Here is a 25,664-nt window from a genome sequence, read left to right as displayed (position 1 = left end):
TATATGTCGGGTTGTTTATGTTGTGTTCTTGTGTAGCCAGTGGGAGGCCGGGAATGCTGTCCAGGAAGCAGGTAGACTTCTTACTTTTTCCTCCCGGGCATCGTAGTTCTTTCTTGTTCTTGCTCTCTCTGCTTTTCACCTCCTTCCCTTCTCTCTCTCTCTCTCTCTCTCTCTCTCTCTCTCACACACACACAGACACACACACACACACACACACACACACACAGAGCAGTCCAAACGCTGGCACGGGGTTTGGCTTGTGTTTGTGTAATAATACTACGTTTCTTTTCTTTCCGTTTCTTTCCTTTTCTTTCCTCTGCCTTCACCCGGGTCCCTACAAATATTAGACCTCATAATGGACTCTCTTCTCGTTTAGTCTTTTAAGCACTTTTTTTTTTTTTTTCTCTACGGTTAATTTTACTTATCAATTTCATATTCTTTTATTTAACTTTGTTTCTACGATAACTTGTATTTTCTTTTATCCTCGCCAGTGTTAGATTATTTTATTCAGATTAAAGTATCCTAGATGTGGATGGTTTAATAAAGCCTGTTTCTCATCGTTTTAGCTTGAAGTTCTCTCTTAAGAATGAAAAAGAAAAGAAAAAAGTCTGTTAGCAGCAAGCACATGATGGTAAAGTTCGTCATGGAACTGAAGGGATTAACATGCACTGCGCAGAAACAAACTGACAAGAAACAGGTGCGAGATTGCTTCCCAAACAGAAGGGAAAACGGGCCAGTTCTCTCCCAGCGTCACATGTCACTCATAGTCACACGTCCACAACAGTTCTGAGGTCCTGGGGCCATATTCTTTTGAGTTTAGAATGCTTACCCCCACATCTTTACATGTTTTTCTGTCTCTTTTTTTTATTGTTGCACGTTTATAATTTCCTGTAACTTATTTAGGAAAACTGTGTCCATTGTAGTATTTTTTTTTTAAGGCATGTGGATTATCTCTTTTGTTATTAGTGCGAAGTGGTGATAGTAAAATTATGTAAATTGCCTGCAGAAGAATGATAAGATGTAATGCGCAAAATTAGTCACTGTTTTGAGAAGTAAAAGAGACCCCCGAAGCCGACATGTGTTGGGGTTTGGAGCAGCAACATTGGCATCTGGTGTATTGCTTTTTATTTTTATTTTTATTATTTACTTTCTCGTTCATCCACCTTCATTTAGGTCTGCATATTCCTTTTGGCAATCACAACTCACATAAGCATACAAAAACAGCTCTCAAATATAAAGTCAGCATGGAGTTGCGACATGATCATGTTGTGCTGTTTTTTTTCCCAGAATCTTTTTTGTGTCTATAAAACAACAACGACTGTCAAGTCCATAATATTGGCATCTAGTGGCGACATGGTCCTCGTGTAGTTTTTCCTCTATTCCTTTTTTCCGTCTTTTTTTCCCCATCAGCTACCTTCACTCGCGTCCGTGCTTGCAATAACACTACCTGAATTACTGGCCTCCATGACGGGTTTACGGTGTCTTGTTGTCTGCCACACGTATTATTCCGTGGTGACTTTATGCGAGTTGGTGGAGGGTGGAGGAGTCTGCTTGTATTCTCCACTTCGGGTGTCTGTGTGGATTCTAAGTCAGCTTTTAATCTATTTCTTTAAGGTAATTATGTTCTTCATCTCTTCTCTGCTCTCGGATGATGCCGGGGTGTCTGTATTCGAGGTAACTGTGCAGCTGTGATGAAAGAGGATGATCTGAATGTCGTCTCAGTCTGTGATATCTTGAGTGTTGTTCTAAGGCACCCCGTATACTTATTATTCAAAGTAATTTTTTTCTCTACCCATCTTCACGTATTTATTTTGGGTTGACCGAAGTAATGATACAGGGATAATGGAGTAACCTGTTTGTCGTCACAGCTTCACATGTCCCTGGAGTTTTTCTTAGGCATCTACCGATAAAGACATGTTCCCTAAACTAAATCTGTCCCCCTCTCCTCTCAGCATCCAGTAAAAAAACTTGTTAGGTTCAAGAATATTTGTTTACTTTCCGCAGCATCCTTGAGTACCGTTCACGACCACACTGATGACATTTCCGTGGTCGTTTCCGCAGGAGTAATTGCGGGTGAATTAGTGGCTGCGCGGCTTAGTACTCGAATAATGCCTTCATCTATGTGCAGATCGTTGCCTTGTTTAGACTATGATGTCTGGTGGGCGGGTATCAGTGCACCGAGGTCATCTGAGCCTTATGACTTGATAAACCCGTATTGAGTTGTTGACGAAAAGATTTGCGAGATTTTTCCTTCTCCGAGAAATGAAAAACTCCCTGCTTTTACGTTTTGTGTGTGTGTGTGTGTGTGTGTGTGTGTGTGTGTGTGTGTGTGTGTGTGTAATTTTCTGTACAACAGTGAGATATCTTTTAAGTAACAAAATTTTCATGGTAAAAACATGGGACATAAATCCAGTAAGCCACTGCTGGATATTAAGAGTAAGTAGACTATTTTGGCAGAGGTTAGTGGCCACATTTAGCAACTTTATGACAGCAACAAAAACAGCAACAGAGGAGGCGAGTAAATCTGGGCCAGCAGTGCTAGTTGCCAGCCTCCCACAGCGCCCAGCGTCATTAGACCGAGAGGGTAAATAGTGCACGCGAAGGGCACGGCGTCGGAAAGGGGACGGGCGGTGGAGGTGGTGCTGCTGAAAGGAAGGAGGTCTGACACAAAATGAGAGGGGTATACACGGAATGGAAGGGGGGACGCATTGCAAGGGAGAGGGGTCGCGGAATGAGAAAGGGATCACCAAATTGGATAGGGGTCACGGAATGGGATTGGAGTGCCGCGAAATGGGAGGGGATTGCCGTGGAATAGGATCGGGGAAGACTGCCGCGAAATAGGACGGGGTTGCTTCAGAATGGGAGAAGGAGTGACTGTGGGATGGGAGAGAGATGCACGGATTGGAAGAAGGAGCGGAGTGAGAGGGGAGGTAGCGGAATGGGAGAGAGAGAACTCGGAATGGGAAAAATAGGGGATGTACAAGGGGCAGGGGCTGCGTTGTTATTTGTGTTCATGCGTTTTAGAAGGGGAGAGAGAAAGAGAGAGAGAGAGAGACAGACAGACAGAGACAGACAGAGAGACAGACAGACAGACAGCATAAGGGAGGAGAGAGAGAGAGAGAGAGAGAGAGAGACAGAGACAGAGACAGACAGACAGAGACTACTTAAGAAGTGGGGGTTGGGTAGTAAAATAAATAGATCAGAGAATATAATCAGAACATTGTTATAAAAAAGAAACGAATTAACTTACCTAAAAAAAAATATATATAATATCCCTGGGAAGAAGGGATGTAATGAAGGTCACCCAAACGGCCAGATCATCATAACGTGTAGCCTTGACGAGGACCCACCTAATAAATATGCCTGGAGCTCCCTGCAGGCTCCTTGCGGCTTTGGCTTGTAATTATATTCTGCCTGACCTCTGACCTCTCTGATCGTATAAGATTTTCGTCAGTCGTTCTATCGTCAACCCGTAAATGTGATTAAATTTTTCTCTCATAATTTTTCTGTCGGTCTGTCTGTTGCCTCATGTTGCAACTTGTGAAGGGGTGGCCTCAACAGAATGGCTTGTAGCTAGTTTTGTCCCTGTTAAGTAGCGACCCAACTTCTAACGACGCAATACCACCTTCCCTCCAGTACCCCACCACCTAATCTCTATATTTTGTTCTTAATTTATTTTTCTTCCTCCTTGCAGTCTATCCAGTCACATGCAAACTCGTGGTCAGTCTCTCATTCGCATCACAACTGAATATTTCTCATTCTTTGCTCACATCACCCTGTACATCACATTGTTTACTTATCCTTTTATCTGTTTATTTATCCCTCCTTATCACCCTCAGGGATATCAGAGTTGATGTGTTTCAGTAGCTCTTACTCAGCATTTATGCCCCTTAAGCATCGTTCACGCTTGACAACTTTTCCTCTTTATACCATGACTTCATCACTGGAATAAATGTAATTTATTCCATGCTTTCTTTACACCCAGGCTTTCATTCCTGTTTCTTGATAATATTCACAGCACCCCGATCACTTTCCTTCTTGGCACACACACACACACACACACACACACACACACACACACACACACACACACACACACACACACACACACACACACACACACACACACACACACACACACACACACACACACACACACACACACACACACACACACACACACACACACACACACACACACACACACACACACACACACACACACACACACACACACACACACACACACACACACACACACACACACACACACACACACACACACACACACACACACACACACACACACACACACACACACACACACACACACACACACACACACACACACACACACACACACACACACACACACACACACACACACACACACACACACACACACACACACACACACACACACACACACACACACACACACGACATAACCCTTTGCAAACTGCACACTCTCTTCTTTGATATTTTCCAAACCTCACCTCATTTCTTTTGTTTTTTCAGTACGTGTTGCTATGGACACACGGAGCGCTTGGAGAACGAAGGGTTAAGAGGCAGGAGACTGAAGAGAAGACGATCAGAGAAAGTTGAAGGCTAAGGGGAATGTGAATAAGGGATGGCGGCTTTGACTGGTGGGAGGAAATAGAGGTGAGTAGTAAACAGAGCCTGTAATACTTTTTTTTATTATTGCCAGCCACACTGAATGAACTGTGGGATTAGAAGGTCATACATATTCTCACGTTTACCTTAGCTTTGGATTCTTATCATTCTTGTTTATTTACTTTGGAGTGACGTCTTTATTCAGTGCCTCACTTGGCTATCTGTTCTTACATTTACAAGTGTACTGACATTCTATCATTTGCGGACTTCTTTCCTTCAGTTCCGATGGTATGTATATGCTGCTCTGTGTTTTGGCATTATATAGATCAGTCAGTCATAATAACACCAACTCAGTTTGATTCAGTTTTCCCTCTTTCATTTCCCACGGTGAAAAGCGTCTCCTGTAAACGTATTTTTGCGTGGCTATGTTGGTAAATTAGTTGTGAAATACTTTAACTTTATTTTGTTGTCCAGACTTAGTGTCCAACGCCATAATATAGCACTAAAGTAGTACCGAAAGCAAAAATAATGTAATAGTCTTCTACATAATATAGGGCCTCTAGTTTCTCCCGTTTTATATATATATATATATATATATATATATATATATATATATATATATATATATATATTGTGTGTGTGTGTGTGTGTGTGTGTGTTCATATAGCTAAGTAGATAGACATGTCATATACAGTGTCGTTGGTATGATGTTAGCATTCTTGTCTGTAGAAATTTGTGCTTGTTTTAAAAAATTATCTTCATATTTTGTGCTTGTTTTAAAAAATTATCTTCATTTTTTATGCAGGCTAAAGAGATGTGTATCCCATATTCTGACTCCTCAGACCTTACCCATTCAGTTTAACGCCTACAGATGTTCTTAACTTACTCAGCAAAGTGAAGGTCATTTACAAAGAACGTATTTTTATTAACGCAATAAGCTAATATAATTATGTTAATGATGGTCGTATTGTAATGTTTTGTAACGGGGTATTTTTGTCAGCTTGTATTTGCTACTAAAGTTTGTGAACAGGTAACTTATGAGAAAAATAGTGTTGTGTGAGATTTCTGTATTCATTGTTCATGGACGAAGGAAACGAGTACGATTAACATTATAGCCTTATTTGGACGCACTATGTTACTCAGCCGCCAGAGAACGACTTTGTTACATTGAAGTGACTGCTGGTAGTAAGAGGATTCAGCTGTCCTGATTAACTTTTGGAATGTTAGAACGTCACTCGCTTGAATAAATGTCTCCATTTATACTAACTTAAATACTCAGGTATGTCCATGGCAGGGAAAGGATTAATGTTGCCACTTAACCCCGTGGCTGCTAGGATTTCTGTTGCACAAGAACCATTGCCATCATCACCTCCTTCATCATCCTCAGCCCGGCACAATCCACTGCAGGACGAATGCCTCTCATTACTCCCCTCAGATCTGTTGTGCGTTAACCTGTTCGGTCCATTCTTGGCAAATTTGCGATGATCATTTCATCTTGTTCTCTGTCTTGCTCTTCCGCCAACTCCATCTATGGGTTGCCGTTCTGGTACCTTGACTGTCTATCTCTTATCTCTTCTGCAGAAGACGTGACCTGCCCATGTTCATTTTGGCGTTTTTTAGTGTGGTGATAACATCGTCTACTTTCGTCTGTAACCTTATCCAAGAAAGTGTATTTCACTGTTCTCCCACTTTTACCACCAGCAGTAAATTTACTTCTTCTCACCAATACACTCATAAGTACACGCCTTTCTTCATCACCAGCACACTCCCTTCCCCCACCATTTCACTTCCCCCCCACCACCACGACCATTACCAACAGTATGCGTTCTCCACAACCACTAATGCAATCCACTCCTAAGCTTTTCTGTTTTTTTTTTTTTTTTTTTTTTTTTTTTTTTTTTTTTTTTTGAATAGGAAATGAAAGCTCCATAGTTACCAGATCCTTGTATGCGTGTATGTCAATCTTTTTTAATATACTGTACTCGTATAACAGCTTTGCAGAATCTTAGATCCAATACCCTAATGCCTAAATTCCTGAACTGGAAGAACCTGTTGTCAGTGTGATTAGAATAGCCCACCACTTTGCCACTACCATCTACCCTTCAGCATTACCACTGCCACTACCTTCCCCACCTTTACCACTACAGTACATTTCCAAATTTTGTCAACTACCAGTACATTCCCAGCACAACTACATTCCACACTATTTCCTCCGCGAATACATTTCCCACCTTTACCATTACACTTCCTTCCTTCCAGTACTGCTGCCAGTGCCGTAAATTCATAACACCTTCACCAATCTAGTTGTTGTTGTTGTTGAGTAACCCTGGTCTGTTTGGCCGAGCAGATCCATCAACCACAGACAAACAACCGCCCCTGCAGGGTCGTCCTATGCAAGGAACTGATGCTCTCCTGTGGCAGACTGCTCCTCACCATAGCGAGGCGTGAAGAGTGTGGAGGTTTAGTTTCTCGATGGACGCCGTATTTGCATCTCTCCACTCAGTATCACGGGCACCGTAGGAGGCTCCACATCACCCCGTTTTTGGTATATTGACAGTGCGAAAAAATAAATAACAGACCATATATATCAACCCAACATGAACACCCAACTTGAACGTAATAGATCACAATTCCGTACTACAAACAGTACAGAGTAAGGCATTGCCGCTCACCAGTAAATGCGCACAGCACTCAAGAATACCTTCTGTGTAGTTAAGTCTTGGTCATAACATCTTACTCGAAGCAAAACTCCCATCCCATTGACACTTGAAATCGCCCATGCTTATTGTAGTATAAAAGTACAGAATGGATAGCCAGGCACCGTAGATGACGCCTGCATTACTGTATGAGTCCAGCTAGAGAACAATTTTTTTTGTCTGACAGGACGCAAATTTGATCCAAGACTGTGGCAGAATGAGTCTGACGATTTTAGTTTCGTTAAAACACAAATTTACTGATATTCCACAAGATCCACCGGCATGGCATAAACCCCCCCAGTTAATCGGCTAATATCGTGATACAGCCGTAGCATGTACAGTATGCAGTGTGACAGTAAGTAATTAGTGCCCCAGTGTCGACATGTGAAAGTGTGTAACACCTAAGAGAACTGCTGGGTAGCAGGAAATGAATTGTCAAGTGTATGCACCGTCTGGAAAAAAAAAAAAAAAAAAAAAAAAAACGTTACACCGACCAGCTTTCACACACCAGAGACAGCAACACAAAATCCTAAGTGTATGGTATTTGTCCTCGCCTTTCTCCATGTCACAGGTTTACTCAGCCAGAACGGATCATAAGGTTGTCCAGCATCAGTGACGCCCTTTACCATTAACAGTACATTGCCCCTGCCTCCAGCAAACAGCATCATGACTCCAGGTTCACGACACAATATAACCCAACACCACAGCTTCAGCAACACCCCTTCCCACTTACCCTACAGTACAAGCAACAAGCCGAATCAACATCTCAGTTTCATTACACAACCTACAGTGTCCACCTCCAGCATTCCAAGCATTACCACTGACAGACGTGGTACATCGTCCCCACCACCAGAAAACCCCATTACCACTCCAAGCTCATTGCACCACTTACAGCCATCACCATCATTGATCCAAGCACATGCCTCCGTTCTACACCACCTCCACATCAGCCCCCGTCATGGTATCACCCTGGCTGTTTGGTGACGGGGACTAAAACACTTAATCGTGATCGAATCAAAGTTCATAATAAAGTCATAGACAAGGATGACAGTTTGCGGGGGAGGGGGCGAAAAACAAGACGAAAGTATTGCATACTATAAGCTGTTTGCTTTTCATCATGTCTCCATATTGCTCGATAAATAGTTCTAGTTATGATGAACACGTTTGAAAAGGATATAAAGCGATATTATTGTTCTGTCCTGCCACTAAGCTACGAGAAATAATCTACGCAGAACAAAATAATCTCCGCTTGGTTACTGAGTGAAACGACTTAAAAAATATATTATGATCCTCTTTACTGTACTGTCTCATATTAGTTTTGCTGCTGCTGCCGCTGTCCCCCCCCCCCCTCTCTCTCTCTCTCTCTCCTGCATGAAAGCCATTAAACCTGCAAACTTATAAGCGATAATTTCTGCATTTCAATTACTGCAACTGCCCCTCAAGGCCATAGTAACTGTGCTGTCATATCCCTTGGAGAATTAAAACAAAAACGACCAGTTTATTGGAGTGTTAGAGAGAGAGAGAGAGAGAGAGAGAGAGAGAGAGAGAGAGAGAGAGAGAGAGAGAGGGAGAGAGAGAGAGCACAAGAACAAGAACGAAATCGGGTAACTGTTCATCAGTTTTACATTTAAGCATCAGGTATGCATTGAGAGACACCAGCCTATAAACAACATCGCTAACCCCAACCAAAAGCCAAGCCCACTGGAAGGTAGGTAGGTTAGAACTCTTCCCTCCCTCCCTGCAGACTAATTTTAACTCCACTTAATGGCCTGGGATTTATCAGAAGTTTATCAAGTAGGCTTGTGGGGGAAATTGGGGATTTTTCTGTGGGTATGAGGGTGGTGGTTGTGTGGGAGAGGTGATTTTGGATTTAGGGTGAAACTGGGATATTTTTGTGGATATTTGTGGGCAATTTTGTGGTGGTATTTGCGGTGCATTGTGTGGGTATGGTGCAGGAATTTTGATGTTTTTTGAGGGGGTGAGGTTGGTATTTGCGGGTATTTTGTGAGTATGAGGTTGGTATTTGTGGGACGTCTTGGTTGTATGAGGTTGGTATTACGTGAGTATATAATTGGTATTTGTGGGGTATTTTGTGGGTGTGAGGTTGGTATTTGTGGGATATTATGTGAGTATGAGGTTGGTATTAGTGGGGTATTTTGTGGGTAAAAAGTTGGTATTTATGGGGTATTTTGTGGGTAAAAGGTTGGTATTATGGGGCATTTTGTGGGTGTTATTTAGCGGGTATTTTATGAATGTAATGAGAGTGTATGTAGAGAATAGGAGGCAGGCGGTCATTTTCTTATAGGCGGTAGCAAGAGTGAAATTTAGAAAACATCATCACATTTTCTGTTGTGGCCGCGGGATTATCAGAGGTTACTGGCAAGAACTTTGAAAGGAAGCCGGGGCATTTTGCGGCTATGAATGTGATGCTGTGTGGGCAAGAGGTGATCTGGATTTCACAGGCTCCGTAATATCTCTTTTTGCCAGATTATCTTCAATATTTGGGACGTTATTGTTCTCTGCTATGTAATTAATGTAACCTGTGACTATATAGACCCCTCTAGTACAAGTGAGCTCTCTTAACCTGGGTAAAACCAGAGTGAAGGGAGAAATATATGTAAAAGTCGTCATCGCAGTTGATTTGTTAACTGAAGGTTTATGAAAGAGTAACATTATAGACGTTTGTGGTGAAATTGGGGTATTTTGGGGGTTCTTATTGGTATATTTGGGAGTATTTATGGGTATGAGATCGCTGTTTGTGGAAGGAAGGAGCTATGGAACTTCGTAGACGCAAGAGTAAAGAGGCAAAGATGTCATCGGCCTGAATTGGTTACCTTCTTTTGTGAGGTCTTGGGTTTATCAGATGATATTACATATGCTTTAGGAAATATTGGTGTATTTTGCTAGGGGCGATGGAGGAGTTTTTGGAGGAGTAAACTGGTCTCTTTCGCTTACGAGGCGACTCTAGCACCTCTTTCTTCCCTACTTGTCTCTGCTTGTGACACGGCAATATTCTCTCGTCAGGTAACTCATTTCTGCTGCTCTTAGTTTTGACTTGTGTCCTGGTATAGGGGTTCAAGATTCACTTCCGTATGTTAGAGTGGGGATCACAGTATTGCCATATAGCGACCTCTTTTTTTACGTCCGTGCTCACTTCCCTATTCCATATCACTGTTTTTAGTTAATCAGCAGCTTTCTTTCCTATTGTTCCCTTTCATCCACTTCATCTTCAAAACTTCTCTTCTTTGTCATTATAGCACTCACCTTCTCGATTTCCTGACAATTTAGCCTCACTATTTACTCCAAGACTTCATTTCTCTCGAAAACCATAACTTTACTCTTAGCTACATTCACCTTTTGATTTTCTTTTCATACACACTTACATACTCATTTACTAAACCTTGCAACTCCGCGTTATCTTCACTTAAAATACAGTTTCGTCAGCAAACAACAGCACAAGCAGTTCCCAAACCCTACTGTCTCACTCCAGCATCCACTGTCCTACCTTGTAATTCTCTTTTGACACCATTAATGTATACATTGAAAAAAGTTTATATTCTACAAATCTGTTTCATATGTCTGTCACATCATAAGGGGAAGAGACGTATAAAGACATCAAGAGAGACTCTTGACACCTTCAGGTTAAAATAATTGCAAATATCTTATTGAAAACCATTACTTCGTGCCTTCAGGGAGGATCGAACTCCCGACCTCTGGTTTACTAGACCAGCGCTCTAGCCACTGAGCTATGAAGGCAGTGATAGAAGTCAACGGCAAAATAAAGTGTATTTTATGCGCGTGAAATATGCATGTCTGAAGAATATGGTATAGGGAAAGTTGCTGGGGTGCCTCCTAAGCCCACAACGATACGACCCCTGGAAACCTGTCTTGCCGTCGTGTTGCACTGCTTTGGGTCCTACATTACAATTTGTCGCTCAAAGCATTGTTTTCCTTCGCGTCCTCCTCTTGTCCTTTTTTCTTCACTGTTGCCTTTATTCTCTTATGCCTCGCTTCTCTTCCTCCTCCTGTCTGTTTTCATCCTTTGAGCTTTTCACTTACTGCTCCTAGTTTTGGTGGTGTTTCTCTTCTAAGTATCGATTCCTGTCTTCTACCACCTTGTTTTCCTCTTTGCCTCTCTGATCATATATATATATATATATATATATATATATATATATATATATATCATCATCCGGACCTCCTTTCCCATCCTAGGGCAGGGTGAGGAGTAGCAATGTCCAGATAGCCCAAATTTGCCAAATCCAATGGGCCATGCTTCTATTCACTCATCATTCAAGCCCCCGGAATCCTGGCTCTATTGGATACGCCAGAAACATTCACCACGATCTGTAGCTTCACATAATCGTATCCACACACACACACACACACACACACACACACACACACACACACACACACACACACACACACACACACACACACACACACACACACACACACACACACACACACACACACACACACACACACACACACACACACACACACACACACACACCATAGTATTGTATGCTTCTCTCCATCACCGTAGCTCCCATTCTCCCCATCCTTCCCCTCTCCATTCTTCATCTTCACCTAAAACCTTCCCTTTCTCAACCCTCTCCACATCCTATCCCCTCCCCATCCTACACTTCTCCATTCTCCTGGATCCTTCCCCTCCCCATTCTCCCGCATTCTTCCTCTCCCCATCCTTCTGTGCTGCATCATGTATCTCCCCGCCATTCCCACCCTCTCTGTCTCCCCATCCTTCACCTCCACCTCCTCATCCCTCCCATCCGCCTGCCCATCCCATATGGCAGTCAAGGGCATTTTGGAGCATCACAGATCAGCGTGAGGTAATTGCCGTCGTCGTCACTCCACCTCTTCTCTTTATAGATCAGTGCAAAGTGGTGGTGGTGGAGAGTAGGCAGCATCTTTTAGGTTGTCGTATGTGAGAGCTGTTCTGTGCTGTCGTACGATATAGGATTGTGATGATGGTGATGAATGATGGAGATGATAATGAGAAGGTGGATGAGGATGATTATGATGAACGATGATGATAATGAGTATGTATGTACAAGTTCTGTGTGTATCGTTACTGCACGGTTTAACCCCTTTTGCACTTCGACTTCTGCCGTTTTTCTAACTACTCGAAGCAGTATTAAGTAGAGACACCAGCATAGTGCAGGGATTACTGGAGATTGTGTCCAACCCCGCCAAAAGAGAGGTCTTACCTTAGCTGTATATCTGTGTCGGGCAATAGCACGAATATTAATAGACACGATATCTTACTAAAGGGGTTGATATTAAATATTGCAGAGTTGGTACTGTTCCATCCAGTTGTATATTACTGTGATAACAAACAGACACGCAAACTGAGCCTAAAACATAACGCTCTTGACGGAATTAACAATATCGTTGTAAGAATAAAGTCTCTCTCTCTCTCTAACACACACACACACACACACACACACATATACACTCTATATATATATATATATATATATATATATATATATATATATATATATATATATATATATACATATACATATATCCCATTGAGAGCCAAGGTTTACTAGAACGGACAGTATTGTCATTTTCAAAAAATAATGTATGTGAGAATCCAGTGGTTCGTACGTATGAGTTTGTCGACTGTGAGCCGCCAGGCCAGCGTTACTGTCAGTGGGATTTTGGTGGAAAGTTACGTAGCGTACCGCCCTCCGCCTACCGGCTAATAGTCACGAGCCTCATTTGTTCAGACTTTGGGGTTCCCTCTTTAATTAACTTTTGAAACTGTCAAATTACTTCCAGTTTTTATGACACTAGATGTAATTGGGCTAAGGTAATTCATCACAAAATGGCTCACTACTACGTGAGACTGTAGTATGTAGTTGAAATGCATCATGCACCATCGAATCTAACGCGTGTTGAGTCAAGGTCGTGGATGTCAGGTAAATAATGAGTTTATAAATAGCTTTTGATTAATGAACGTACACTGCTCATATATCTTGCGATACAAAGCCAGTTCCAGTGAGAGAGAGAGAGAGAGAGAGAGAGAGAGAGAGGGAGAGAGAGAGAGAATCGCCAAATAATTAAATTTACCTTGCATGTATATAGCATTTTTAAATAGACGGCTGCTAAAATACAACAATATATATTCAAACGACTGATTACAATGAGAGGAAAAAAAATACTAAAGGATATTTGCGTAAAGGATGCGACGTACAAAGAAGAAAAGACACAAGCGGCGGTATTAATAAACTCTCCTGAGGTTAAGTTGACGGTAAGATTGCGTGTGTATTTTTATAAGTCTGTCTCCATTTATGCAGCAGCTAAACACTTCAAAGTCTAATCAGAGTGAATATTAAGGTGATAAAGGACGAAAAAGAAAATGATCTGTGATACCGTAATTCACTGATATGACGACCTGTTGTTTGTAAGCAAAAAGAAATCATAGTACAGTAATAATTGACTGTGATCAGACTGTTTACTTTCCATTCATCCAGCATCCAGTCCTACGTTGCCCCATGAGGAGCGTAGGAGCCCGGGACTAGGCAAGTTGGTCCTGACATTTAAGATGAGAGTGACCAGCCAAACTCATCCATGAGTGGCATTACGTGAGCAATAAACCCCGACCACCCCTTGGATATAAACCATCACCAGCTTAATCCGATTGGAGCACCGTAATTACCCACTAAACCACCAGGCGCCAAAATTTGGTTATATGGTTACCACCCAGCGTAGTAAATGGTTTCCTGGTATACAGAAAACCTTTTGACTTGTCACTCAGTGTCGAATCACCCACAGGCAGAACAAAGAGGAAAGAAAGGAGGAAAGAACGACAGAAGAGGGAGTGTAAAGTCACCCGTAGGCAGAAGGACGAGGAAAGAATGAAGGAAAGAGAGAGAAGAGGATGGAAGGAAAGAAGGATGGAGGAGAGGAAAGGGCAGACTCTTGAGAGCAGCGCTACATCAAGTGAGTGGATGGTGAACGCCCCCACCTACAACCAAATTAATATATCACTGCAGTTTAGTCGTGAGGTGTATCTTAGCTATGTGAATGAAAACAAACTGTATATAGGGAAATTATGCACAACTCATATTTAGGATTAGAAATACGGCCCAAGCATCCAAAACAAAGGTACAGAGAACAGACACCAGCAAGGAACGGTAGAAGATGTGAGATACAAAGAAAACACAACATCCAGAGCATAGAGAAGAAGACCACCCCAGCATCCCAACCCAAGATTCATTGAAAACACCATCATCCACAACCGGGATATAGAAGACGCCAGCATCCAGTACCTAGATGGAGAAAGCACAGCATCTAAAGCAGAAATACAGGGAAGAGACACCGTCATCCCAAGCAGAGATACGAAGAAGACACTAACATCCAAAACAGAGATACAGAGGAGATGCGAGATAGAGAGGAGAGATACCAGCATCCAAAACCGTCATAAGACAAAGGCAAGCCCCTCCTCCCTTACCAAGAACCTGCCCGGGGTGAGCGAGGCAGGGGTCAGGCAAGGTCACGCCCTCTTGCCTCCTACTCAATAAACATAAGCAGGGGCTCCGCTGACGCACCGGATGCCCCGCCTGCTAATACGCGGGTCCTGCTGGATGATCTAAACCGGGTCTAGCCTGGGGTACCCGCCTTCAAGGTCCTATGTCCGTCCTGCACAAGAGGCCCTTACGGTCTATTTTCTCCTTGCAAAACCTTGTGCATGACGACTCTACTGGCATACCGATGGACTGCGCCGATACACAAGCCCCATTACCCAGTAAGCAAGCACATGCCAATAAATTTATAAAACAATCAATATCTAGTTTCTCCCCATTCTGTAGGATAGATAAGCGCTTAAGATACAGACTGATCAGCCGTGCTCCACTGAACTGATTACTATCTCCTGAAGGCATGCGCGTCACCACCTAGATCAGATGAGGCCCGGATAAGCATCATCTGGCCCTATCGCGGCATCAGGGGACACTTTATGAACCCTGTTAAGTGGTAGGTCTGCGTGCTGAGGCGGAATCCCTAATTTTTTCCCCTTGACTATCTCTTGTGGCCGAGAAACTGAGGGCCAACCGCCGGAGTCCACACCGAGGATTGTAATGAAAGGGAGCGAGTGCATTATTTAGACCTATGAAGATAATTATAGTAGGAGACGAAGATGCTGATAGCTGAGAGAAGAGGAGGCAAGGATAACCGAATGGAGAAAGGAGGCAACACAGAGGGAGATGCTGGAGTCGATATTTGTGGGAGATAAGGCGATGACAGAGATAGCATGATAACAGTGAGGAAGGGAGATGATGCAGCAGATAAAAGCCGGGGGGATAATCCTGGGAAGGGAGCAGGGAGTGATAATAGTCGGTGCCTTACGGGTCGGAGGCTGATGAGAAGGCGAGAGATCTTGAAGGAGAGAAATTCTGAGATGTAGAGGTAGAATGGAGAAGACGATGTGTGAAGTATATTGGGCATATTGTGAAACGTGTGAGGAAGTTTTTGCACGATTGCGATGGGAAGTGTGAGTTGAGATCTGGAAGTCTGTAGTAGAGAGAAATCCTGAGACGTTAGAGCAGACTGGAGTAAGCAAATTAAAGTTTGTGAGGGTGGGGTTGCGAAGTGTTGTGAGGAAGCCATGAATTGTGTGACGAGGATTTTGCTTGATTGCAATGGGGAATCTGAATTTAACTTTGAAGCTTGCTTTGGAGAGAAATTCTAAGGTGTAAGAGTGAAATGGAAGATGAAAGATAAGGTTTATATGAGAGGGTTGCAAAGGGTACTGGGGAAGTTATGAATTGTGTGATGAAAAAATCTGTCTGACTACGTGGGTGAATCTGAGTGAGTGAGATCTTGAAATTTGTGCTTGAGAGAAATTCCGTGGTGTAGTAGTAATGTAGATAGGACAGGGAAGGACAGAGCTTGTGAGGGTAGGATACAAAGTGTAGTGAGGAAATAATGAACTGTGTGACGAATATTATGCATGACTGGGACGGGGAATCTGAGTGAGGTCATGAAATTTGTACTAGAGTGAAATTCTAAGATGTAGCAATAGAATATATAGTAGAAGGTATAAGTTAGTGGGACCGTGGAATGTAGTGGGGGAGCTGTGATTTGCTTGGTGATGGTTTTGTTCTATTCTGATGGAGAAATGAAGTAGGGAGGAGTTAACTAATGGAAAAACTACGTGGGAATAGACAAGGAAGTGGAGGTGAAGAGTTTGTAACACAGGTATTGGTGATTAAAGTGGTGAAGAGAGAGAGAGAGAGAGAGAGAGAGTTTATGATTTTACGTGTGTGTGTGTGCTTGCGTTAGTGTCTACCTGTTTGTGTGCATGCTTGCAGGTGCGTGAGAATATGTATGTGTCTTAATATGATACGAAAGCCCTTACAGGATACAAGTGACATGGTAAAGGGATAATGATGCAGAGAGAGAGAGAGAGAGAGAGGGAGAGAGAGAGAGAGTTTGTGTGTGTACTTGTGTTCGTGCATGCTTATTTGTGTGTACAGTATGCTTGCATGTGCGTGAGAATGTGTGTTTTTCTGAATATGAATTGGAAAACCTTGTAAGAAAAAACTGACGAGGTAAGGTGGGGAAGATTGTGTGTGTGTGTGTGTGTGTGTGTGTGTGTGTGTGTGTGTGTGTGTGTGTGTGTGTGTGTGTGTGTGTGTGTGTGTGTGTGTGTGTGTGTGAGCGAGCGAGAGAGTGAGAGAGAGGGGGAGGGGGATTAGTAGGGAACGAAGCTAGCACATCCATCAAGCAGTCAGGTGGGTGATAGCACCGGATTTGGCGTGGCGAAATCGTTCAAGGAGTTCCGAGGCGTTGAAAAATTAGACAGGCATCATTCTAAACTAGGAAGGGGTGTAGTGGAGATGCTGTCAGAAAGGAGGGAGCGAGGTGAAGCTGTTAGAAGTCTGTTAGAAAGGAAGAGGAGGAGGATGGTTGTGATGAAAGTGTTATTAGATATTAAACTCTGGTGCTGTCTTACCTTTTCTTTCTTCCCCACTGCCAATGACCTGTTCTTATGCAAAATGTGTCCAAGCATCTCGAATCAGTGCCTGAATTGGGTTTTCTTTGTTCTGTTTTATTTGCAGAAGACAACTTTTTCAGGCTTTCAGTCCTGGGTTCTTCGTCCTGTTTAAAAATAAAAGAGGGAGAGGCGTACACTGGGGGACGTTGTGCTAGGGTGATGGATAGGGATGTAACGGAGAGGCAGAGGGAGAGGGGAAACTGTTGCAAAGACAGTTGAGAGAGATGTGGTAGGAACGGAATTAGAAAATGGTAGAGTATAGTTAAGTTGTTAGAAAGACAGAGCAGAGGGGAATGGGTGCGGTGAGCAAGCTATTAGGAGGGTGTTTTGAGGACATCGTTAGAAAGGCATAGAGAGAGATGGATATTATGATGTGCAGGATGTAGAGGGGCTGAAGGAGTGAAGATAGTTGCAATGGGGAGACTGTTAGAGACAGGTATAGAAAGATAGTTATAGTGAAATGCTGATTTTAGACAGGAAAAAGGACTGATGAAGGTTGTGCTGTTAGAGAGAGGTATACAGAGATAGTTGTAGTGAAATGCTGATTTTAGACAGGAAAAAGGACTGAAGAAGGTTTTGCTGGGAAGACGCATAGAAAGTCAGAGAGAGAGAGAGAGAGAGAGAGAGATGAATGCAATGATGGGTTGATTGTAGATAGGCAGACGGAGTACTGGCGGTGAAAGCTGCAGGTCAGAGGGTGGCAGGGGGACGACGTGAAGGGCCGGGCTGTGTACCCATTAATCCCATGAACCCATTAATCCCAGGCTCCCACGCCGAATTCCAAGTGAAGAGGCTGGAACAGATTTGGGCAGCTGACTTTATGTGCAGTGGTTGGCATATTAGTTTTGGGATGTGAGGCGTGCTGGCGAAAACAGAAAGATGATTAAGCAGTGGGAAAGAAACAGTATATATGCTGTAGATGTGAGATAACGACTAGAGGAGGAAAAGGTAGAGCGAATTCGTCAAACCGCATGGTGGTTGATATGAGTGGATTTTATTAGTGACAGTAAAGGCTGGGGTGGAAGCAGTTCTTATGTTGTATATCTGATTTAATGACTAGAGACGGAAAAAGCAGAGCGAATTTATCAAACCGCTTGGTAGTAGATAGGAGAGGATTTTTTTCTGGCTTGGTTAGTCTTCATAAGGAATTTCTTTGGTAAAACTGGAAGATGATCAAAGATTGGACAAGTTTCCATTTGCAATTGGTGGGAAGAAATGTGCATCAGGATGGAATATGTAAATAGATCCAGGAGAGATAAGGAAGAAGGGATCAGAGGAGGTCAAATTGAGTCGATAGATCTCACTGCTGTGTCGCCCTTTCTTCCTCTCGTCTCTGATTTATATTTTGATTATCCGCCCATGCATTGGCCTTTTTCCTCCCGATCCATCTACCATTCTTTCTCCACCCTCCTTCCCTCCAAACATTCTTTTACCCTTTTCCTTTTATTCTTCTTCCTCCCTCCTTGCCTTTTCCTATTCTTTCTCCCTCCGTGCCTCACTTCCACCATTCTTCCTTATCCCTTCCCCCAACCTACCATTCTTTCTCCCTCCTTTCCTCCTGTCTTCTATATCCACCCTCCCTCCCTTCCACGATTCTTTCCCCTCCCTGCCTCCTTCCATTCTTTCTCCTCCCTCCCTCCCTTCCTCCTACCGTTCTTCCTCCTCCCTCCCTTCCTCCTACCGTTCTTCCTCCTCCCTCCCTTCCTCCTACCGTTCTTCCTCCTCCCTCCCTTCCTCCTACCATTCTTCCTCCTCCCTCTCTCCCTTCGTGGGCTGCACCTCTCCCTCCCACACATGAGCAGTAATCATTCCAATTGTCCCACCCTTCTCCTCAATCACCCCGCCTCTCACCTTCGCCTTTCTCCCGTCACACCCACACACTCTTCTTCACACACTGTCCGTATGTTGCACTTCCTTTCTGTCTGATTGCTTACTTACTTCATCTTCCGATTTGTCCTGCAGTTTTCTTCCACCTCTCTGTGACCAAATAACCTATCACCCAATCTGCCACTCACTCCTTCTATCCCGTCAGAAGTTTTGTAATCCATTATCCTATCATGTAACATCTTTATTTTCTTCCTCCATTTCTGTCTGTTTCACTTCGCTTATTTTCCTCGCAGTTCATAGTTATATTTTGCTCTACCCCTCCTTTTCTGTCGGTCCGAGCATCCCCCGCCTCACAATAAGGCTAACTCTCTCATCCGATCTATACCTCCAGTCAGTTTCGGGCATCATCGTTACTTATCACACCCACACTCCCTTCCCAACTCTCTGTTCCAAATTATTTCTTATTTTCGACACTCCTAATCCACGGTCTATTCTCTCAACTTCCTTCACTCTTTATCCTCAATTGTTTATTTTTTTCTAATTCCTCTTAATCCGCTGTCTGTTTTCTCGTCATCCTCACTCATGTTCTAAACTGTTTGCTTTTTCTGAACGTTCCTAATCCACTGTACGTTCTCTCATCCTCTATTCCACCAGTGTGAACCTCACTGGGCACGTGACGGTGTAGGCAAATCCTTAATTTATGACTGACAGTGTAAAAACAACTCTGGGGATAGGATACTGTTTGGCCCTACTCCACTTTACATCACGCTTTTGGAAATTAAACAGATTGGTCGGACGGCTGTTTTCCATCATGTGCGTTAAAAAGTGTGAAATATTATGGGTTTGCCTTCTTCGCGTTCTTGCGTTCAGCAGCATGTCCATCAATCTAACCAAACTAATACATTCTTCGGTAGTGCTGAATGCCTTGCCGTCCATCACCCTCACAATTGCTACCTAAATACAATTGTACTTCCCCCTTAGAGCCATCGAGCTTCCTTATGTATACATTTCTTCGATTCATTCATGTTTATCTGTATTTCATAATCATTCACATTGTCGCTTTTCTCTGTAAAAAAAGCAATTTTCCTTTTCTTCGACTTGATTACCTTGGTTGATTATTTCCTCATTTTCGTCACCTGCCCCAGCTTATCAACCTCTCCATCATTGTGAGTTCTCTCCGCAAGTTCGTTATCCATCCCTTCCATATCTGTTCCCATAATTGTTCTCATTCATTCCTCAACCTCCATTCATTTTCCAGCCTCTTATGTTAAGGGCACGATAGCTTACCATCTCCTCCCTTGCCTTAAATGCTCCCCCTCCTGGCCTCTCGACCCCCCTCCCTCCTCCTGCCTTCTCTGTACCCTTATTCTTCACATCCTCACCTTATCGGTTCTCTTTCTCTCAATAAACATGACAACTCCCTGTTCACTCCCTCTCCTTTTCTTTCATCACCCTGCTCTCTTTTGTATCTTCATTTTCCACACCCTCTTCATCAACTTGGTCTTCACATCTCCTTATTCGTTCCCTTCTTTCTTCAACAACGATCTTTTCCCTATCCCCACCCTCTTTTCTATCATCACTTCTCCTGTCTTTCTTGTCTTCGCTTTAGTTACTCTTCTTTTAGTTCCTGTTCTCCTTGCCCTGTTCTACCCCTCCTTATTTTCCCCAGGCATCTTATCTGGTCCCTTTCCCCCTATGAACATAACTTTGTCTTCTCCCTCTCCTTTCCTCCCATTAACCATTCTCTTTCCCGTCTCTTCCTTTATTCTCCACACACTCTTCTTCCCTTCCTTATTCTCTCCACCCTGCTCTTCTCCACATCTCACCTTAAACGTTCCCATTTCCTCAGTAAACACGGCAACTCCCTGTCCCCTCCCTCTCCTTTTCCATCATTCACTCCTCCTCCCTTCTGCCGCCCCCTCCCTCCCTTATTCTTCGCATCTGCCCCCTTATCTTCCCTTCCCCATCCCCTTATATACACCACGGCTCGCCTTCTTCAGACAGTCGCCAATTAGAGAAAGTCCCCGGCATGTTTCATTCATCCGCGTCCCTCTCCTTTCCCGCCGGGCCCGGGGTTGTGGGGTCAAGAGGGCCCTCAGAGGTGTCATGGGCGGGGCGTGGAAGAGGTCACAGGGTCGACTGCGGCGTGTGGGCGAGGGTTTAAAGTGTGGGGGCGCGGGTGTGGGAGGGCAGGGAGGGTTTGGATTAGCGATATCTTTGTGGATTGAGTATGTGAGTTGGCTGTATGCACGTGGGTTGAGTATGTGGGTGTGGATTGGCTATATAGGCGTGGATTGGGTGTGTGGATGCGGATTGGCTTTGTGATTGTCGACTGGGTATGCTGATAAACAATTGCCACATGGGTGCTAGGGTTGGAGGGTGTGTGGAGTGGTTGTATGGGTGTGAATTGAGTATGTGGGTGTGGATTGTGTATGTGGGTGTGGATTGGCTGTGTGAATGTCCACTAGTTATGTGTTTTGATTAGCCATGTTGATGTGGATCGGCCATGTCAGTTTGGATTGACTTTGCGGATGTGGATTGGGTATGTGGATGTGGATTGGATATGTGTACGTACTGTAGATTTCTGAGGATTATTGTATGGGTTTGGGTTTTAGATCGAGTAATGTGATGTGAAGGTTTAATGTGTAGTGCGTGGGCGTGGGAATTGGGTAGGGTATGGATTATGTAAGTGGGTTTGGATTGGCTATAAGCATGTCGATTGGAGCTCAGGGACGAGATGAAAAGGCTGTGGATTAGCTGTCTGAATGTGGATTGTCGAAGTGAGCGTGATTTAACTGTATGGGCACAGCTTTGGCATGTCGGTTAGCAGTGGAGACGAGGCTGTCAATCAAAGACGGTAAAGATGTACAGTATAGGCGAGGGCTTGAAGAAATGTGTGGGTGTGGGTATGGGTATGGGTGTGGGTGCGGGTGTAGGTGTGGAAGTGGCTATAGATGTGGGTGTGGGAATGTTAGTCGAGAAGTCCACCAAGATATATTAACCAGGACCTGTCTGGGTGTGGATCTGATTTAAGGAGGAAGTGGGTGGGTGGTGGTGGGGGGGGGAGCGGAGGTTTGTTAGATGTGTGGGTGTGGGGGTACGGAAAAGGGTTACAGGGTCGACTGTGGCGTGTAATCTAAGGTTTAATGTGTGGGAGCGTTGGCATAGGGGTTGGGAGCAGCCTGGGTAAGAAGTATTGAATGGGAAGGTAAGTTTGATTTTATTTCGACCGTGTAGGTGTGGGAATGAGAAACTGGGCAGGTATGTGTAGGTTTTGGAGTTGAAGAGAGCGTGGGCTGGGTATGATAGTGTGGGTGAAATAAATGTGTGTAGGTGTGGGCAGTCCAAGAAGCTGAATGGTTCCTAAGTGAGCGTAAGTGAGAAGTTAGAGTAAAATACGAGGGAAGAATTGGGAGATCAATGAGGTTACTGATTAAGTGCATGGATTCTGAATAGACGTTTAATACTTAGTTATGTTGTGGGTGTGGGTGTTGCTGTGCGTGTAGAAGGATTGAATTATATGTGCGGGCGTTGGCTGTATATTTAAGGGCATGGGTGGTGGGGGTCACGAAGGGCATGGGTTAGCAGTGCGAGGTGAGGGTATTTAAAGTGCACAGGTCTCTCTCAGGTCGTGGTTGTGTGGGTCGGTATTCAGGATGCAGGAATTGTGAACTTTAAAACCGTCTCCATTAGCCTGTTTGTTAGGGTGACGCCCTGTTTTTTTTTTTTTTTTTTATGTTCTTGCTACCTTAGACGATTTCATGCAGCCTAGATTAGACTTTTGTAGGACAAGAAACTGCAAGTGTGTTACTCTCCCATAGCCCTTGAAATAGACTGGATTTTTCTTCTCCTGGGTTATTGCTGCTAGCTGGTGATTATACAGAGCTTGAGGCAAAAATTAATTGTTTAACTGGATGCGTGGGAACATACAGGAAGTTAAGATCGTTATGGGTTTTGGCATGTGAGTGAAGTATGTTAATTTCGGCGTGTTTATATGAGAGGTCGGGTTTTGGTTGAGGGATATTTGGATGTGTGAGAGGGCGTGTGCTCAATGTGCCAGGGGATGTGAAGAGGTTTGAGAGAGAGAGAGAGAGAGAGAGAGAGAGAGAGAGAGAGACTAATCTTGTGTCTACAGATGTGTGTCCATGTGCTTGCGTGTGTGTGCGTGTGTGCCGTGCCTGTGTGTGCTTGGAGTGTTAGTGCGCGTGTGGTTTAGTATGTGTTTTCCGTGTTTTTTGTGGATGTGTGTGGATTTGAGGTGGATGTCAGGGTGTAGGTTTGAGGCGGATGTCAGGGTGTGGTTTTGAGGTGGATGTCAGGGAGTGGGTTTGAGGCGGATGTCAGGGTGTGGGGATGAGGTTGATGTCAAGTTGTGGGTTGGAAGTAGACGCCAAAGTGAGAATTATTATGAAGACGTCAGAGGCCGAGTTTAAGGTTGACAACAGAATGGGTGTTTCAGGTAGACTTCAGACTGAGGTTGCTAAAACTGTGAGATCAACCCCCCCTAAGCCCTGGAAGGTGTTTACTTTCTTTTTGCTACACCCAGGCGGTTTTGCTTATTTCAAGACAGACTTTCATAGCTGCAAAGTCTTACATCTCTTCTCTCCAACTCTAAGTGCAAGCAAGAATGGACCGGTATCCTAAGTCTTGCATGTATGCAACTGGTCAGCTGTAGAACTGTCTTCCTCAGTTTGTCACTGCCAAAGTGGATCAATCTGTTAATGCTTTAAAGCATCTCCAATGAAAGAATCTTAAATTTTGCCCTTTTTTTATCAGCGTACTTTGGACAGTACTAGTTTTGCTAGCTCTCAGCCTTGGTTTTTTCTTTGCATTACCCTTTCAGTCCGATGACGCATTCTTTCTTAATTACCTCCGTCATATAATTTTATTCAGCTAAGGAGAACCCTAAGTAGTGAAGGGGTTAATGGAGGCAACACCGAACTCCCCCAAATCGTCAAATCTCTCCTAAGCTAAATAAAATCGTCTGAAGGCAGTAAGAATAGCGATGAAAATACGTCATAGGAGTGAGTGGGTAGAAAAAAAATAGCTTTCATGAACCCATTCACTATATGAGGTGTCCCCTGTGTTGAGTAATATCGTCTGGAGACAGCAGTAATTATATGGAAGAGACATCGTGGAAGTGAAGGGGGTAATCAGGGTAGTAATTAACCCCCTGGCTGCGTTGGTCTCGGCCGTGCGCACCGCCCCAAATAAAATCCCATAAGTACGACCATAGCTGTCAAAGGGTTAGGGTGAGTATGAAGGTGAGGAGGAGAAGTGTGGGCGTGGATGTGGGTGTGCCTTAATCTCGGTGTTAATGTGGGCTTTCTTGGCACATGCATTATTTAACCCGTTCATCCAGAGGAGGCGTCCCTAAAATTTTATTATTGCTCCATCCAAACGATTTTACTCAGCTTCAGAGAGCACCCTAGTAGGAGTGAAGGTTATACCTCAACTATAAAGAATGAAAAGTTTCTCTTGAGATGAATAAAATCGTCTGGAGGTAAGAATACTGTAAGACAAAGTATGTAGTCAATGTGAGGAAATTAAGGAGGATAGTAAGGTAGAAGTAGTGTTGTCTTAATGTTTCTTAATCCTTTCAACACAGGGACTTTTTTTTTTCTCGTTTATCCCCTCTACCTCCAGACTATATTATGCATCTCATGAAATCTCTCGTCCTGAAATGGATAAGTGACGTCCATATTATCTAACCACAGCAGTTGAAATATCTAATGAGGTAGGTGTAGTTTCAAGCACCTAAAGTCCCAGTTCCATCTAACAAACCTAACCATCTTTACATTTATTTTTTAAATTTGATTTTCCTTCACATATTACAACTGTAAGTCAAGTCAGTCCGAAGAAATGAGAGAGAGAGAGAGAGAGAGAGAAAGAGAGAGAGAGAGAGAGAGAGAGAGAGAGAGAGAGAAAATATGCCATACCTTTGTCATTAGTTTTTCATTACAAACAGCACGGCATCTCAATCCAAAACATTCCCTTCCCTTTAAGAACAAAGTACGCTATCGTAGTGAAGTGGTGACGGGGGGGGGGTTCTCTGTGCATCCAAAAGTTAATGCGTGTGGGCGTTCCAGTTCTGCCCGACAGTGTGGGCGTAGGTTATGGATGAGCATTTGGGCGTGGGCGGGGCGGGAGAGCTGGGTAGAGGAGGGTGGAAAAATCTGGAGTGTTTTGGGCGTGGATGCTTTGTTGTGGTGGTTGAGTGGAAGCTTTGGATGTGGTGGATGTGGATACTTGGGTGTGGTGGGTGTGGATGTTTTGGATGTGGTGGGTGTGGATATTTTGGATGTGGTGGGTGTGGATACTTTGGGTGTGGTGGGACGTGGACGTGGGTGTCGGATTGTGAGTGGATTTCGTTACGTGTGTGTGTGTGTGTGTGTGTGTGTGTGTGTGTGTGTGTGTGTGTGGAGGGTGAAGATTTGGTTGTAGATGTGTGTGTGTGTGGGGGGAGGTGTTTTGGGAAGTGAAGAGAGATGTAG

The 25,664-nt window shown here is 43.8% G+C and overlaps 1 non-coding gene across 1 annotated transcript; it reads right to left on the bottom strand.

Annotated features, from left to right (window-relative positions):
• Nucleotides 1-10,993: 10,993 nt before the first annotated feature.
• Nucleotides 10,994-11,066, bottom strand: TRNAT-AGU (transfer RNA threonine (anticodon AGU)). The gene has a single exon. It is a non-coding gene; the product is annotated as a tRNA-Thr (tRNA).
• Nucleotides 11,067-25,664: the final 14,598 nt, after the last annotated feature.

This window comes from Coenobita brevimanus, chromosome 91 (assembly GCF_032717465.1).
Source record: "Coenobita brevimanus isolate Jiangsu-jjx chromosome 91, ASM3271746v2, whole genome shotgun sequence".
Taxonomy (NCBI): Eukaryota; Metazoa; Arthropoda; class Malacostraca; order Decapoda; family Coenobitidae; genus Coenobita; species Coenobita brevimanus.
Note: the sequence above shows the minus strand (reverse complement) of the source record. Positions and strands in the feature narration are given on the sequence as shown.